At 50.8% G+C, this 17886-nt stretch overlaps 2 long non-coding RNA genes across 2 annotated transcripts in view; both read left to right on the top strand.

The window, feature by feature from the left end:
- Positions 1-389: 389 nt before the first annotated feature.
- The window catches only part of LOC116585838, a 190091-nt gene continuing 172594 nt past the window's right edge, over positions 390-17886 (top strand). Inside the window, exon 1 of the long non-coding RNA XR_004283782.1 lies at positions 390-697. This is a non-coding gene — a long non-coding RNA (uncharacterized LOC116585838). The remainder of the gene's footprint in view (positions 698-17886) is intronic.
- LOC116585840 lies at positions 4224-6247 on the top strand. The gene is made up of 3 exons (XR_004283783.1): positions 4224-4271; positions 4820-4826; positions 6084-6247. It is a non-coding gene; the product is annotated as an uncharacterized LOC116585840 (long non-coding RNA).

Below are 17886 nucleotides of genomic sequence, written 5' to 3'. Positions count from 1 at the left end.
GGCACTTGCTCAGGCTTTTGTCTCTGTCCACCGATGGCCGTGGAATGTCAGGTTGGCCTCATGAGCCATGGACAAGTCACCCTCTCTGGGGATTTGGCCCGATGCCAAGATTTTGGGGTCATTCTGTGGGATGGGAGCAGTCCATTCTGTTATTTTACCTCAGGTGTGCCACTAAAAGAGGGGTTCCAGAGCAGAGCCCTTGGGAGGGATGACTGGATAACCTGAACTCTGCTTAAGATTGGGGGCCTAGAGGCATGGCCAGCCCCATATGCGGGCCCTTGGTCCAGCCACTGAGAGGCATTACGTGAGGACAGAGCTCACACTGAGGGTCACAATGCATGTTTATGCCCAACACAGCCCTCAAGCATGGGCAGGGACTCAAGGCCACGCTGGTATCTCCTACACTGAACGTTGGAAAACATGCCAACCACAAGTTTTCTTGCCATGGGGAAGAAGGAGTTCTGATTTCTGCATCAAGTTCACCCCTGGGCAGTGATTGGAGATAATTTCTAGGTTCTGAAGGCAGAAAACCGAGTTTGGGAGGAGATGATGACCTAAGGCCATGGCGGGTCTGATGTTCTCAGTGTGCGGTCAGCTGTCTGAGTGTTGGTCAGGAGGTCCGGGCTCAGGCTGTGTCAGACAGGGCATTAGTGCCCGGTTAGACTATACAATTTGGGTACAGTCGAGTGCCGTGTAGGTTTATCCTCATTTGGGGTGTCTGGGAAGTTCCATAGGGCAACATTTTTCTTCTGGAGGGCAGGCAGAGTGCTGCATTGCGTGTCTGGAATTGCCAAACTTGAGGGCATGGGGGCCAGGAGTGTGAGGACGGAAGTCTGAGAACACAAGCTAGGCTTAATTTGAGGACGAGGGCAAGACAGGCACTTGTGAGTGCTCCAAAACACAGGGATTCCTTCTGCAGGACATTTGAGACCTGTTGGATGGCTCTAGGATGTCCCATACAGAAGAAGGCTAAGGCAGGATTCTAAGGATGGCTGCCTGGACAGCCCACCTCACATTCCAATTGTCTTCTAGCAACAGGACAGGTTCGATCTGCTGGCTCTGGGGGAGCAACCGAGGGGGCTGAGTTGAAATGGAATCTCCTGCAGATGGGTCCTAATGTGGGTTTATGTCCATGGAGACCTTGGAATGGGGTGGTGACAACAAGGCCCTGAAGGATTCTCCTAACCCGGGGTTATGAGACAGCTCCAAAGAGGAAGTTTCCCATGTGGAAACAAGATTTGTTCTGATGGGTGCCTCAGGAAACCCCCCTATGCTGGTATTAGAAATCAGTCTTCTGAGGAGAGATACCTGGAAACCACAACAATGGATTTGATTAGGGCCTAGGGGCCTGTCCTGTTCAATTTTCTTCTCTGGAGACATCTGTCTATGGTATGAGTGGAGGTAGTTCCTCAGCTGTTGTCAGATAGTCCCTGTTTGTCCTGGAGGCCTACACTATTGGGATGGCCTCGGGGTATTTGGAGGTTTCTCCTAAATTAAACGATTGTGGACAATGGAATGGACAGAATTTCCGATGAGTGGACAGGCACAGTCCTGATGTGTGGCTCCAGTGGCCCCAGCCTCGAGGGTGTGTGGGCCAGGACTGTGGAGACAGAAGTCTGAAAACACAAACTTGACTTAGATTTGTGGACATAGATATGGCAAGCCCGATCTATAGACCGTGAGGAGAACGCTTCGGGATATGAAGAAACGGCGTGTGTGAGGTGATCACTCAGGCTTCTGTCTCTGGATTTTGTGTCAACGATGGCTGCGGAATGTTGGGGAGGCCTCATGGTCCATGGACGAGTCTTCCTCTCTGTGGATTTGGTCCTATCCCAAGAGTTTTGGGTCAGTCTGTGGGGTGGGAGGCGTCCTTTCTGTTTTGTTACCTCAGGTGTCCCACCAAACGAGGGATTCCAGAGCCGAGCACTGGGGAGGGGTGAATGGACAACCCGAACTATGGTTAAAAATTGAGGCCTAGTGGCATGGCAAGCCCAATATGCCAATTCTTGGTCCAGCCACTGAGAGGCCTTACTTGAGGACAGCGCTCACATTGTCGGGCATAATGTGTGTTTGTGACCAACGCGGCCCTCAAGCATGGGTGGGGCTCATGGGCCACACTGGTTTCAACAACACTGAAAGTTGGACAACATGCCATCCACAAGGTTTCTTGCCATGGGGAAGGAGTTATTGTTTCTGCATCATCTTCAACCCTGGGCAGTGATTGGTGATAATGTCAGGGTTCTGAATCCTGAAAACCGAGGTTTTGAAGAGATGACGACCTAAGGCCATGTTGGGTCAGATGTGCTCAGCATACGGCCAGCAGGCTGGGTGTGTGTCAGGAGGTCCAGGCTCAGGCTGTGTCAGAAAGGGCTTTAGTGCCCAGGGTAGCCTGGGCAACTAAATTGGGGTACAGTCAAGTGGCGTGCAGGTTGATCCTCATTTGGGGTTTCTGGGTAACCCCAGAGGGCAATGTTTTTCTTCTGGAGGGCAGGCAGAGTGCTGCATTGTAGTTCTGGAATTGCCAAACTGGAGGGCTTGTGGGCCAGGAGTGTGAGGACGGAAGTCTGAGAACACAAGCTAGGCTTAGGTCTTTAGGCGAGGGCACAGCAGGCACACTCTGCAGAGCTGAATTGAGATCTCGTGCATCTGAAGTCAGGGTGAGAATCAGACAATCGCTCAGTTTGGATTTCTGTCCCTGATAGCCCCTTCATGAAGGAGGGGTGGGGATCACGAGGCCATGGAGGTTTTCCCAGGATGGGAGCTGTGAGATGCTCCAAACTGCAAAGATTCTTCTGCGGGACCACTGAGACCCGTTGGTTGGGTCCAGGAGGTCCCATACGGAATGAAACTGAGCAGGTTTCTAAGGATAGATGGCTGGGTTGCCTGCCTCATTCCAATTGTCTCCTAGCAACAAGACAGGTTCGATCTGCTGGGTCTGGGGGAGCAACCGAGGGGCTGAGTTGAAGTGGACTCTCCTGCGGATGAGTCCTAATATGGATTTGTGTCCATGGAGACCTTGGAATGAGGCGGTGGCACCAGGGCCCTGAAGGATTCTACTAACCAGATGCTTTGACACAGCTCCAATGCGAAAGTTTCCCATGTGGACACGATATTTGTTACGATGGTGCCTCAAGAAACAGCCATATGCTGGTATTGGAATCCAGGCCTCCGATGAAAGATGCCTAGAAACCAAAGCAATGGCTATGATTAGGGCCTAGGGGCCTGTTCATTCCAATTTTCTTCTCTGGGGACATCTGTCTACGGGTCTGAGTGCAGGTAGGTGCTCAGATGTGCTCAGATTGCCCCTGTTTGTTCTGGATGGCCTACATATTGGGATGGCCTCGGGGACTTAGGAGGTTTATCCTATTTATAGGGTTTTGGCCAATGGAATGGGCAGAATTCCCTTGGATAGGGCAGGTACAGTCCTCAGGTTTGGCTCCAGGGCCTGAGCCTGTAGGGTGTGTGGGCCAGGGCTGTGGGGACCTTTGTCTGAAAACACAAACTCGGCTTAGTTTTAGGTCATAGGTATGGCAGGACTGATCTACAGACCGTGAGGGAACTCTTCAGGATACCAACAAAGGGCAAGTGTGAGACTTTTGCTCAGGCTTTTGTCTCCGGATATTGTGTCACCAGTGTCCTTGGAATGTCCGGGTGACCTCATGGGCAATGGACGAGTCTCCCTCTCTGGGGATTTGGCCCAAACTCGAGTTTGGGGTCATTCTGTATGCTGGGAGGAGTCTGTTCTGTTTTTTTTTTTCTTTTTTTCTTTTTCTTTTTCTTTCTTTTTTTTTTTTTTACCTCAGGTGTCCCACCAAAAGAGGGATTCCAGAGCAGAGTGCTGGAGAGTGGTGAATGGACAAACTAACCTCTGATTAAAAAATGGGTGCTAGGGGGATTATAGCCACATATGCGGGCTCTTGATTCAGCCACTGACAGGCCCTACTTGAGGACAGGACACATGCTGCATATCACAATGCATTTTTGTGCCCGATACAAGCTTCAAGCCTGTGCCAGGCCTCATAAGCCACACTGGTTTCTCCTACTCTGCACATTGGACAACATGCCAACCACAAGATTTCTTACCATGGGAAGGAAGAGTTCTGATTTCTGCATCACGTTCAGCCCTGGGCAGTGATGGAGATAAGGTCTAGGTTCTGAAGCCTGAAAAATGAGTTTGGAAGTGATGACGACTTAAAGCCATGGCAGGTCTGATGTGCTCAGTATGCGGCCAGCTGTCTGGGTGTTGGTCAGGAGGTCCGGGCTCAGGCTGTGTCAGTCAGGACATTAGTGCCCAGGGTAGACTTTATAACTGGGGACTAGTCATGTTGCGTGCAGGTTTATCCTCATTTGGAGTTTCTGGTTAGCCCCATAGGGCAACTTTTTTTTCTTGATGGCAGGCAGAGTCCTTCATTGTGGTTCCAGTATTGCCAAACTGGAGGGCTTGTGGGCCAGGAGTGTGAGGATGGAAGTCTGAGAACAGAAGCTAGACTTATGTTTCAGGGCGGGGGCACGGAAGACACACTTTGCAGAGCTGAATCAGGATCTCGTGCATCTAAATGAGGGCGAGGATCAGACGTGGCTCAGGTTGGAGTTTTTATACATGATGGCCCTTTCATGAAGAGGACGGGCATCACGGGGCAAGGGAGGTTTTCCTACGGTGGGGGTTGTGAGATGCTCTAAGCAGCAAGGATTCCTTCTGCAGGACAACTGAGACCTGCTGGATGGCTCCAGGACCTCTCAAAAGGAATGATTCCAGAGCAGGGTTCTAAAGATCGATTCCTGGGCAGCCTGCATCGCATTTCAATTGTCTTCTTGTGAGAAGACAGGTTCGATCGGCTGTCTGTGCGGGAGTAACAGGCATCCTGCAATGGGCTATAATGTGGGTTTGTGTCCATGGAGACCTTGGAATTGTGCGGTGGCACCGGGGCCCTGAAGGATTCTCCTAACCGGAGGATTTGACACAGCTCCAATGAGCACATTTCCTATGTGGAGACGATTTGTTCTGATGAGGCCCTCTGGAAACCCCTTATGCTGATATTGGAAACCAGGCCTCTGGGGAGAGATGCCTGGAAACCAAAGCAATGGATCTAACTAGGGCCTATTGGCCTGTCCGGTTCAATCTCCTTCTCTGGGGACCTCTGTTTATGGGTCGGAGTGGAGGTAGTTGCTCAGCTGGTGTCAGATTGCCCCTGTTTGTCCTGGGCAGCCTACACTATGGGCTGGACTCGGGGACATTGGAGGTTTCTCCTGATTTATATGGTTGTGGCCAATGGAATGGGCAGAATTCCCTTGGAGAGGGCAGACACAGTCCTGTGGTGTCACTCAAGGGTTCCCAGCCTGGAAGGTGTATGGTCCAGGGCATGGGGACAGAAGGACGTAGGTATGGCAGGCCCGATCTACAGACCGTCCAGAGAACTCTTTGGGATATGAACAAAGGGCAAGTGTGAGGTGCTTGGTCAGGCTTTTGTCTCTGGATTTTGTGTCAATGATAGCCGTGGAATGTCGGGGTGGCCTCATGGGACATGATCTAGCCCGATCCCAAGAGTTTGGGGTAATTCTGTTGGATAGGAAAAGTCCGTTCTTCTTCTTTTTTTTTTTTTTTTTTTCCACAGGTGTCCCACCAAAAGAGGAATTCCAGAGCAGAGCTCTGAGAGGGGCGACTGGACAACCCAACCTCTAGTTAATATTGGGGCCCTAGGGGCATAGCAAACCTCATATGGGGGCTAGCCACTGAGAGTCCTTCCTTGAGGACTGGGCTCACGCTGATAGCCACAATGCGTGTTTGTTTCTAACGCTGCCTTCTAGCATGGGCGAAGCCTCAAGGGCCATGCTGGTTTCTCCTACACTGAACATTGGACAACAAACAAACAAAAGTTTTCTTGCCATGAGGAAGGAGGATTTCTGATTTCTGCACCATGTTCAACCCTGAGCAGTGATTGGAAATAAGATATAGGTTCTGAAGCCTGAAAACCGAGGTTGGGAAGAGATGACAACATAAGGCCATGGCGGGTCCAATGTGCTCAGTGTGCAGCCAGCTGTCTGGGTGTCGGTCTTGAGGTCCGGGGTCTAGCTGTGTCTGGCAGGGCATTAGTGCCCAGGGTGGACTATGTAATTGAGGTACAGTCGAGTGGTGTGCATGTTGATCCTCATTCGGGGTCTCTGGGTAGCCCCAGAGGTCAATGTTTTTCTTCTGGAGGGCAGGCAGAGTGCTGCATAATGGCTCCAGAATTGCCAAACTTGAAGGCTTGTGGGCCCGGAGTGTGAGGACTGAAGTCTGCGAACACAAGCTAGGCATAGGTTTGGGGTGGGGGCACTGAAGGCACACTCTACAGAGGTGAATCGAGATCTCGTGCATCTGAAGTCAGGGCGAGGATCAGACATTGGAAGGTTGGAGTATCTGTCCATGATGGCCCCTTCAGGAAGGGGGGGTGGGGCAACACGAGGCCATGGAGTTTTTCCCTCGATGGGGGTTTTGAGATTCTCCAAACCACTAGAATTCCTTCTGCGGGAAAATTGAGACATGTTGGATTGCTTAAGGACGTCCCATATAGAACAACTCCAGAACAGTATTCTAAAATTTGATGCCTAGGCAGCCCTCTTCATATTCGAATCGTCTCCTTGGGATAAGAGAAGTTCAATCTGCTGGCTCTGGGGGAGCAACAGAGGGGGATATGTTGAAATGCATTCTCCCGCGGATGGGTCATAATATGGGTTTGTGTCCATGGAGACCTTGGAATGGGGCAGTGGCACTGGAGCCCTGAAGGATTCTCCTAACCTAAGGCTTTGACACAGCCCCAACGAGCAAGTTTCCCATGTGGAGACGAGATGTGTTCTGATCGTTGCCTCAAGAATCCCCCGTATGCTGGTATTGGAAACCAGTCCTCTGTGGAGATGTCTGGTAACCAAAGCAATGGATCCGATTAGGGGCTAGGGGCCTGTCTGGTTCAATGTTCTTCACAGGGGACATCTCTCTACGGGTCTGAGTGGAGGTAGTTCCTCAGCTAGTGTCAGATCACCACTGTTTGTCCTGGGGTGCCGACACTATTGCGATAGCCTCAGGCACTTTGTAGGTTTCTCCTAATTTGTACGGTTGTAGCCAAGGGAATGGGCAGAATACCCTTAAAGAAGGCATGCACAGTCCTGAGGTGTCACTGCAGGGACCCCAGCCGGGAGGGTGTGTGGGCCATGGCTGTGGGGACAGAAGTCTGAAAACACAAACGTGGCGTAATTTTGGCGACATAGGTATGGCAGGCCGAATCTATAGACCGTGAGGAGAACTCTTTGGGATATGAACAAAGGGCGAGTGTGAGGCAATTTCTCAGGCTTTTGTCTCTGGATTTTGTGTCACCAATGGCCGAGGAATGTCGAGGTGGCCTCAAGGGATATGGACGAGTCTCCCTCTCTGGAAATTTTTTCCGATCACAGGAGTTTGGGGTGATTCTGTGGGATGGGAGGAGTCCGTTCTTTTTTTTTTTTTTTTTTTTTTTTTTTTTTTTTTACCTCAGGTGTCCCACTAAAAGAGGGATACCAGAGCACAGCCCTGGTGAGGGGAGAATGGACAAACCGACCTCTGATTAAGAATGGGGGCTTAGGGGTAGGGAAAGCCCCATATGTGGGCTTTTGGTACAGCCACTGACAGGCCTTACTTGAGAACAAGACTCATACTGAGGTTCACAATCCGTGTTTGTGCCCAATGCAGCTCTCAAGCATGGGCGGGGCCTCATGGGTCATGCTGGTTTCTCCTACACTGAATGTTGGAAAACATGCCAACCACAAGGATTCTTGCCATGGGGAAGGAGGAGTTCTGATTTCTGCATCACATTCACCGCTGGGCAGTGTTTGGAGTTAAGGTCGAGGTTCTGAAGCCTGAAAAACGAGGTTGGGAAGAGATGATGACCTAAGTCCATGGCAGGTTCGATGTTCTCAGTGTGCGGCCAGCTGTCTGGGTGTTGGTCGGGAGGTCCGGGCTTAGGCTATGTCAGACAGGGCATTGGTGCCCAGCGTAAACTGTATAATTGAGGTACAGTCGAGTTGTGTGCAAGTTGATCCTCATTTGGGGTTTCTGGTTAGCCCAATAGGGCAACGATTTTCTTCTGGAGTGCAGGCAGAGTGCTGCATTGTCACTCCAGAATTGCCTTCCTGAGCACTTGTGAGCCAAGAGTGTGAGGACAGAAGTCTGAGAACACAAGCTAGGCTTAGATTTTGGGATGAGGGCTCAGCAGGCAACTCAGCAGAGCTGAATCGAGATCTCGTGCATCTGAAGTCAGGGTGAGGATCAGACAATGACTCAGGTTTAGTTTCTGTCCATGTTGGTCCCTTCATGAAGCAGGAGGTGCATCACGATGCTATGGAGGTTTTCCCATGATGGGAGTTGTGAGATTCTCCAAACTGCAAGGATTCCTTCTTCGGGACAATTAAGACCTGTTGGATGGCCTATTACATCCCATAGGGACGACTCCAGATCAGGGTTCTAAGGATGGATGCCTGGGCTGCCCGCCTTGCGATAAGACAGAATCGACCTGTGCTTTCTGGGGGAGCAACCGAGGGTGCTGAGCTGAAATGGACTCTCCTGTGCATGGTTCTTAATGTGGGTTTGTGTCCATGGGGACCTTGGAATGGGGCGGTGGCACCAGGGTCCTGAAGGTTTCTACTAACCACAGGTTTTGACACAGTTCCCACGTGCAAGTTTTCCATATGGAGACGAGATTTGTTCTGATGGTTTCCTCAGGAAAGCCCGATATGCTGCTATTGGAAACCAGGCCTCTGAGGAGAGGTGGCTGGAAACCAAACCACTGGATCTGATGAGGTCCTAGGGGCCTGTCTGGTTCAATATTCTTCTTTGTCTCCGGGTCTGAGTGGAGGTAGTGGCTCAACTGGTGGCAGATAGCCCCTGTTTGTCCCGGCAGCCTACACAGTTAGGATAGACTTGGGAGGTTGGAGGTTTCTCCTAATTTGTTCTTATTGGTGTCACCCCGACATTCCTCAGCCATCACTGACACAAAATCCAGTGACAAAAGCCTGAGCAAGCACCTCACACTCGCCCTTTGCTCATATCCCCAAGAGTTCTCCTCAAGGTCTATAGACCATGCCTGCACTAATGTCCTGTCTTACACAACCTGAGTCCGGACCTCCCGACCGACACCCAGACAGCTAGCCGCACACTGAGCACATGCTTGAGGGCCAGATTGGGCACAAACTCGCATTGTGATACTCAGCGTGAGCCCTGTCCTCAAGTAAGGCCTCTCAGTGGCTGGAACAGGAGTCAGCATATGGGGCTTGCCATGTCCCTAGGCCCCCATTCTAAACCAGAGGTCGGGTTGTTCAGTCGCCCCTCCCCAAGGCTCTCCTCTGGAATCTGTCTTTTGTTGGGACACTTGAGGTTAAAAAAACAGAAAGGACTCCTCCCATTATAAAGAATGACCACTAACTCTTCGGATCGGGCCAAATCGCCAGAGAGGGATACACGTCCATGGTCAATGAAGCCACCTCGACATTCAACGGTTATCGTTGATACAAAATCGAGACAAAAGCCTCAGCAAGCGCCTCACACTCGCTCTTTGTTCATATCCCGAATAGTTCTCCTCAAGGTCTGTAGATCGGGCCTGCCATACCTCCATCCCCAAACCTTATCGGAGTTAGTATTTTCAGGCTTCTTCTGTCATCACAACCCTGGCCCACACACCCTCCAGCCTGGGGTCTCTGGAGCCACAACTCAGGACTGTGCCTGCCCGCTGCAAGGGAATTCTGCCCATTCCATTGGCCACAACCGGACAAATTAGTGGAATTTCCAAAATCCCCAAAGTTTTCCCAATGGTGTAGGTTGCCCGGAACAAACAGGGGCGATCTGCCAACAGCTGAACAACTACCTCCACTCAGATCCATAGGCATATATCCCCAGAGAAAAATATTGAACCCGACATGCCCCTAGGCCCTAATCAGATCCATTGCTTTGATTTCCAGTCATCTCTCCCCAGAGACCTGGTTTGCAATACAGCATTTGGGGTTTCCTGAGGCACCGATCAGAACAAATCTCGTCTCCACAAATTAAACGTGCTCTTTGGAGCTATGTCAAAACCTCCAGTTAGGAGAATCCTTCAGGGCCCCGGTGACACCGCCCCATTCCAAGGTCTCCATGGACACAAACCCACATTATGACCCATCCGTAGGAGAGTCCATTTTGACTCAGACCCCTCGGTTGCTCCCCCAGCCCCAGCAGATAGAAAATATCTTTTTGCTAGGAGACAATTGGAATGTGATGTGTTCTGCCCACTCATCCATCCTTAGAACACTGCTCTGGAGTCGTTTCCTATGGGACGTCCTGGAGCCATCTAACAGTTCTCAATTGTACCACAAAAAGAATCTTTGTGGTTTTGAACATTGCACAATACCCATCATGGGAAAACCTCAATGGCCTCCTGATGCCCCCCCCTCCATGAAGGGGCCATCATGGACAGAAACTCTAACGTGAGCCAACGTCTGATCCTCACCCTGACTTCAGATGCACGAGATCTCAATTCAGCTCTTTAGAGTGTGCCTGCCCTGCCTTCACCCTGAAACCTAAGACTAGCTTGTGCCCTCAGATTTTCGTCCTCACACTCCTGGCCAAAATGCCCTCCACTTTGGGAATTCTGTAGACACAATGCAGCACTCTGCCTCCCCTCCAGAAGAAAAATGTTGCCCCATGAGGCTACCCAGAAACCTCAAATGAGGATCAACCTGCAGGTCACTCAACTGTACCCCAGTTATACAGCCTACCCTGGACACTAACGCCCTATCTGACACAGCCTGAGCCCAGACCTCCCGACTGACACCCAGACATCTGGCTGCACACTGAGTACATTGCACCCACCATGTCCTTAGGTCGTCATCTCTTCCCAACCTCGGTTGTCAGGCTTCAGAACCTAAATCACTGCCCAGTGGTGAACGTGATGCAGAAATCAGAACTCCTTCCCCATGGCAAGAAACCTTTTGGTTGGCAGGTTGTCCAACATTCATGTAGGAGAAAACAGCGTGGACCATGAGCACCTGTCCATGCTTGAGGGCTGCGTTGGGCACAAACATGCATTGTGACCCTAAGAGTGAGCCCTGTCCTCAAGTAACGCCACTCAGTGACTGGAACAGGAGCCAACTTATGGGGCTTGCCATGCCCCAAGGCTCCCAGTCTTGACCAGATGTCGAGTTTTCCAGTCACCCCTCCCCAAGGCTCTGCTCTGGAACCCCTCTTTTGGTGGGACACCTTAGGTTAAAAAAAAAACAGAAATCATTCCTCCCATCCCACAGAATGACCTCAATCTCTTGGGATTGGGTCAAATCTCCATTGAGGGAGACCCATCCATGGCCAATGAGGCCACCTCGGCATTCCACGGCTATTTTTGACACTAAATCCAGAGACAAAAGCCTTATCAAGCGCCTCACACTCGCCCTTTCTTCATATCACGAAGAATTCTCCTCTTGGTCTGTATTCCAGGCCGTCCATACTTTCGTCCCCAACCCTAAGCTTAGTTTGTGTATTCAGACTTCTGTCCCCACAGTCCTGGACCACACACCCTCCAGGCCGGGGCCCCTGGATCTACACCTCAGGATGTTCCTGTCCTCTCCAAGGGAATTTTGCTCATTCCATTGGACACAACCTGACAGATTAAGAGAAACCTCCTAAGTCCCCAAGGCCATCCCAACACTGTCAGGTGCCCAGGACAAACAGGGGAGATCTGTCACAAGCTGTGCAACTACCTCCACTCAGACATGTAGACAGATATTCCCAGAGAAGAAGATTGAACTGGACAGGCACCTAGGCCCTAATCGAATCCATTGCTTTTGATTCCAGTCATCTCTCCTCAGAGTCCTGGTCTCCAATACCAGCATATGTGGGTTCCCGGAGGTTTCAATCAGAGCAAATCTCATCTCCACATGGGAAACTTGTTCTTTGGAGCCATGTCAAAACTTCCAGTTAGTAGAACTCTTCAGGTACACAGAGCCACTGCCCCCTTCCAAGGCCTCCATGGATACAAATCCACATTATGAACCCTCCTCAGGAGAGTCCATTTCAACTCAGCCCCCTTCGTTACTCCCCCATAGCTAGCGATCAAACCTGCCTTATCACAAGTAGATAATTGGAATGGGAGGCGGGGTGCCCAGGATTCCATCCTTAGCACCCTAGTCTGGCATCATTCCGTAATGGATGTCCTGGAGCCATCCAACTGGTCTTGACTGTCTCGCAGAAGGAATCCTTGGGGATTGGAGCATCTCACTACTCCCATCTTGGGAAAACCACCATGGCCTAATGATGCACCCACACCTTCGTGAAGGGGGGAAATGGACAGAAACACCAACCTGAGTCAAAGTTTGATCCTCGTTCTGTCTTCATATCCACGAGATCTCGATTCAGCTCAGCAGAGTGTACCTGCCATGCCCTCACTCCAAAACTTATGCCTAGCTTGTGTTCTCAGACTTCCGTCGTCACACGCCTGGGCCACAAGCCCTCCAGTTTGGGAATTCTGGAGCCACAATGCAGCATTCTTCCTGCCCTCCATTAGAGAAACGCTGCCCTATGGAGCTACCCAGAAACCCCAAATGAGGATCAACCTGCACATCACTCGACTGTAGCCCAATTGCACAATCTAACCTGGGCACTGCCCTATGGAGCTGCCCTATGGAGCTACCCAGAAACCCCAAATGAGGATCAACCTGCACGTCACTCGACTGTAGCCCAATTGTAAAATCTAACCTGGGCACTAATGCGCTGTCAGACACAGCCTGAGTCCAGACCTTCTGACCAACACCCAGACATCTGGGGCCACACCTCAGGAGTGTGCCTGCCCTCTCCAAGGGAATTCTGCCCATTCCATTGGCCACAACCCTACAGATTACGAGAAACCTCCAAAGACTCCCGGGACTATCCCAATAGTGTAGTACTCCCGGGAGAAACAGGGGCGATGTGACACAAGCTGAGCACTGACTCCCACTCAGAACCATAGAGAGATGTTCCCAGAGTAGAAGATTTAAGCAGACAGACCCCTAGGCCCTAATCAGATCCATTTCTTTGGTTCCTAGGCATCTCTACTCAGAGGCTTGGTTTCCAATACCAGCTTACTGGGGTTCCTGAGGCACCAATCAGAACAAATCTTGTCTCCACATGGGAAACTTACTCTTTGGAGCTGTGTCAATACCTCCTATTAGGAGAATCCTTCAGGGCGCCAGCGCCACTGCCCCATTCCAAGGTCTCCATGGACACAAACCCACATTATAACGATACTCATCCCCCTCGGTTGCTTCCCCAGAACCAGCAGAACAAATCTGCCTTGTCACAAGGAGACAATTGGAATGCGAGTTGGGTTGCCCAGGCATCCATCGTTAGAACCTTGCTCTTGAGAATTTCCTTATGGGACGTCCTGGATCCATCCAACAGGTCTCAACTGTCCCACAGAAGGAATCCTTGCGGTTTGGATCATCAGAATTTCGCACCGTGGGAAAAACTCCATAGCCTCGTGATGCCCCCCAACTTTCATTAAAGGACCCTCATGGACAGAAACTCCAATCTGAGCCAACATCTGATCCTGCCCTGTCTTCAGATGCACGAGATCGCGATTCAGCTCCTCAAAGTGGGCCTGCTGTGACCTCGCCTCAAACCTAAGCCTTGCTTGTGTTCTCGGACTTCCGTTCTCACACTCCTGGCCCACAAGCCCTCCAGTTTGGCATTCCATAGCCACAATGCAGCACTTTTTTTTTTTCTTTTTTCTTTTCCAGAAGAAAAACGTTGTCCTATGGGGCTACCCAGAAACCCCAAATGAGGATCAAACTGCACGCTACTCGACTATACCCCAATTATACAGTCTTGTCCGGGTACTAATGCCATGTCTGACATAGCCTGAGCCTAGATTCCTGACCTACACCCAGACAGCTGGCCGCACACTGTACACATCGGACCCGCCATGGCCTTAGGTCTTCATCTCTTCCCAAATTCTGTTCCCAGGCATCATAACCTAGACCTTATCTCCAATCACTGCCCAGCATTGAACATGATGCGAATATCAGAACTCCTCGTTCCCCATGGCCAGAAACCTTGTGGTTGGCATGTTGTCCAATGTTCAGTGTAGGAGAAAACAGCATGACCCATGAGCACCTGCCCATGTTTGAGGGCCGCCATGGGCACAAACACACATTTTGACCCTCAGTGTCAGCCTTAACCTCAAGTAAAGCCTCTCAGTGATTGGACCTAGAGCTTGGATATGGGGCTTGCCATTTCCCTAGTCCCCCCATCTTAACCTGAGCTTGAAATGTCTAGTCACTGCTACTTAGGGCTCTGCTCTGGAATCCCTCTTCAGTGGGACACCTGATATTAAAAACAAAACAAAAACAAAAACAAACAAACAAACAAAAGAACAAAACAAACAAACAAACAAACAAAAACACACAGATAAAGAACTACTCCCATCCCAGACTGACCACAAACACTTGGGATCTGGCCAAATCCCCTAGAGAAAGACTCTTCCATGGCCCATGAGGCCAGCCCGACATTCCATGGCCACCACTGAAACAAAATCCAGAGACAAAAGCCTGAATAAGTGCCTCACACTCGCCCTTTCTTCATAGCCCAAATAATTCTCCTCTCGGGCTGTAGATCAGACCTGTCATACATAGTGAACAAACCCAAGCTGAGGTTGTGTTTTCAATCTTCTGTCCCCACCGTCTTGGCCCACAAACCCTCCAGGCTGGGGCCCTTCGAGCCACACCTCAGGACTGTGCCTGCCCTCTCCAGGGGAATTCTGCCAAATCCAGTAGCCACAACCCTACAGATTAGGAGAAAACTAAGGGATCCCCCAAGCCATCCCAGTACTGTAGGCTGCCCACGACAAACAGGGGCGGTCTGTCAGAAGCTGTGCAACTACCCCCACTCAGACTCATAGACAGATATCCCCAGAGAAGAAGATTGAACCGGACAGGCACCTAGGCCCTAATTGGATCCATTGCTTTTCATCTCAGGCATCTCTCCTCATAGGCCCGCTTTCCAATACCAGCATATATGGGTTCTTGGTGGAATCAGTCAGTACAAATCGCGTCTCCACATGTGAAACTTGCTCTTTTGAGCTGTGTCAAAACCTCCGGTTAGAATCAACCTTCAGGTACACGGAGGCACTGCCCCATTCCAAGGTCTCCATGGACACAAACCCACATTATGACCCATCCTCAAGAGAGACCATTTCAACTCAGGCCCCTCGGTTGCTCCCCCAGAGCCAGTAATCGAACTTGCATTATTGTAAGTAGATAATTGGAATGGGAGGCGGGCTGCTCAGGATTCCATCCTTAGAACCCTGCTCTGGTGTCATTCTGTATTGGATGACCTTGAGCCATCCGACAGGTCTCGACTGTCCTGCAGATGGAATCCTTGGGGATTGGAGCATCTCACTACTCCCATCTTGGGAAAACCACCATGGCCTCATGATGCCCCTCCCCCTTTGTGAAGGGGGGGAAATGGACGGGAACTCCACCATGAGCCTAAGTCTGATCCTCGCCCTGAGTTCATATCCATGAGATCTTGATTCAGCTAAGCAGAGTGTGCCTGCTGTGCCCTCCCTCAGAAACCTTAGCCCAGCTTGTGTTCTCAGACTTCTGTCATCACATGCCTGGGCCACAAGCCCTCCTGTTTGGGATCGGGAGCCACAATGCAGCAATCTGCCTGCCCTCCAGAAGAAAAACTTTGCCCTATGGGACTACCCAGAAACCCAAAATGCGTATCAACCTGCACCCCACTCGACTGTACCCCAATTGTACAGTGTACCCTGGGCACTCATGTGCTGTCTGACACAGCCTGAGCCCAGAACTCCCGACAGACACCTGGACAGCTGGGGGCACACCTCAGGACTGTGCCTTCCCTCTCCAAGGGACTTCTGCCCTTTCCATTGGCCACAGCACTACAAATTACGAGAAACCTTCAAAGACCCCAGAGACTATCCCGATAGTGTAGGCCTCCCGAGAGAAACAGTGGCGATTAGACGCAAGCTGAGAAACGACCTCACTCAGAACCGTAGACAGATGTTCCCAGAGAAGAAGATTGAACCGGACAGACCCCTAGGCCCTAATCAGATCCATTGCTTTGGTTTCTAGGCATCTCTACTCAGAGGCCTGGTTTCCAATACCAGCTTATCAGGGTTCTTGAGGCACCAATCAGAACAAATCTCGTCTCCACATGGGAAACTTGCTCTTTGGATCTGTGTCAATACCTCCGGTTAGGAGAATCCTTCAGGGTGCCGGAGCCACTGCCCCATTCCAAGGTATCCATGGACACAAACCCACATTATGACCCATCCTCGGGAGACTCCATTTCAACTCACTCCCCTACATTGCTCCTCCAGAGCCAGGAGACCGAACCTGTGTTGTCACTAAGAGAAGATTAGAATAGGAGTTGGGCTGCCCAGCATCCATCGTTAGAAACCCGCTCTGGAAAAAATTTTTATGAGACATCTTTGATCCATTACAGGTCTCGACTGTCCCGCAGAAGGAATCCTTGTGGTTTGCAGCATCACACACTCCCACCATGGGAAAACTTCCATGGCCTCGTGATGTCTCCACCTTCATGTAGGGATCATCATGGACAGAAACTCCAACCTGAGGCAATGTCTGATCCTTGCCCTGACTTCAGATGCACAAAATCTTGATTCAGCTCTGCAGAGTGTGCCTGACCTGCCCTTGCTCCAAAACCTAAACTTAGCTTGTGTTCTCAGACTTCTGTCCTTCCACTCCTGGCTCACAAGCCCTCCAGTTTGGGAATTCTGGAGACACTATGCAGCACTCTGCCTGCCTTACAGAAGAAAACCAATGCCCCATGGGACTATCCAGAAATCCCAAATGAAGATCACCTGCACGCCACTCGACAGTACCCCAAATATACAGTCCAGCATGAGCAGTAATTCTCTGTCTGACTCAGCCTGAGCCCAGACCTCATGACCGACACCCATAGAGCTGGCCACACACTGAGAACATCGGACATGCCATGGCCTTAGGTTGTCATCTCTTCCCAACTTCTGTCTTCAGATTTCAGAACCTAAACCTTATCTCTACTCACTGCCAAGTGGTGTACGTGATGCAGATTTCAGAACTTCTCCTCCCCCATGGCAAGAGACTTTGTGGTTGGCATGTTGTCCAACGTTCAGTATAGGAGAAAACAGTGTGGCCCATGAGGCCCTGGCCATGCTCGAGGGCTGCGATGGGCACAAACACACATTGGGACCCTCAGCGTGAGCCCTGTCTTCAAGTAAAGAATCTCCGTGACTGGACCAAGAGCCCGCATATGGGGCTTGCCATGCCCCTAGTCCCCCAATCTTAAGGAGAGCTCAAGATGTCTAGTCACGTCTACTCAGGTCTCTGCTCTGTTTTCCGTTTTTGGTGGGACACCTGAGGTAAAACAAAAAAAAACAAACTAACAAAAGGCAAAAAGGACTCCTCCCATCCACAGAATAACCCCAAACACTTGGGATATGGCCAAATCCCCAGAATGAAAGACTCGTCCATGGCCCATGAGGAAACCCCAACATCCCACGGCCACCATTGACACAAAATCCAGAGACAATAGCCGAGCAAGAGCCTCACACTTGCCATTTGTCCATAACGCGAATAATTCTCCTCACAGTCTGTAGATTGGGCCTGCCATACCTATGTCCCCAAACCTAAGCCGAGTTTGTGTTTTCAGACTTTTGTCCCAACAGCTATGGCCCACACACGCTCCAGGCTGGGTGCCCTGGAGCCACAACTCAGGACTGTGCCTGCCCTCTCTCAAGGATATCCGCTCATTTCATTGGTCACTACTGTACAGATTAGGTAAAACCTCCAATGTCCCTGAGGCCATCCCAATAGTGTAGTTTCGCCCAGGACAAACGGGGGCGATCTGTCACA

Source organism: Mustela erminea, chromosome 3 (assembly GCF_009829155.1).
Source record: "Mustela erminea isolate mMusErm1 chromosome 3, mMusErm1.Pri, whole genome shotgun sequence".
Classification (NCBI taxonomy): Eukaryota; Metazoa; Chordata; class Mammalia; order Carnivora; family Mustelidae; genus Mustela; species Mustela erminea.
Note: the sequence above shows the minus strand (reverse complement) of the source record. Positions and strands in the feature narration are given on the sequence as shown.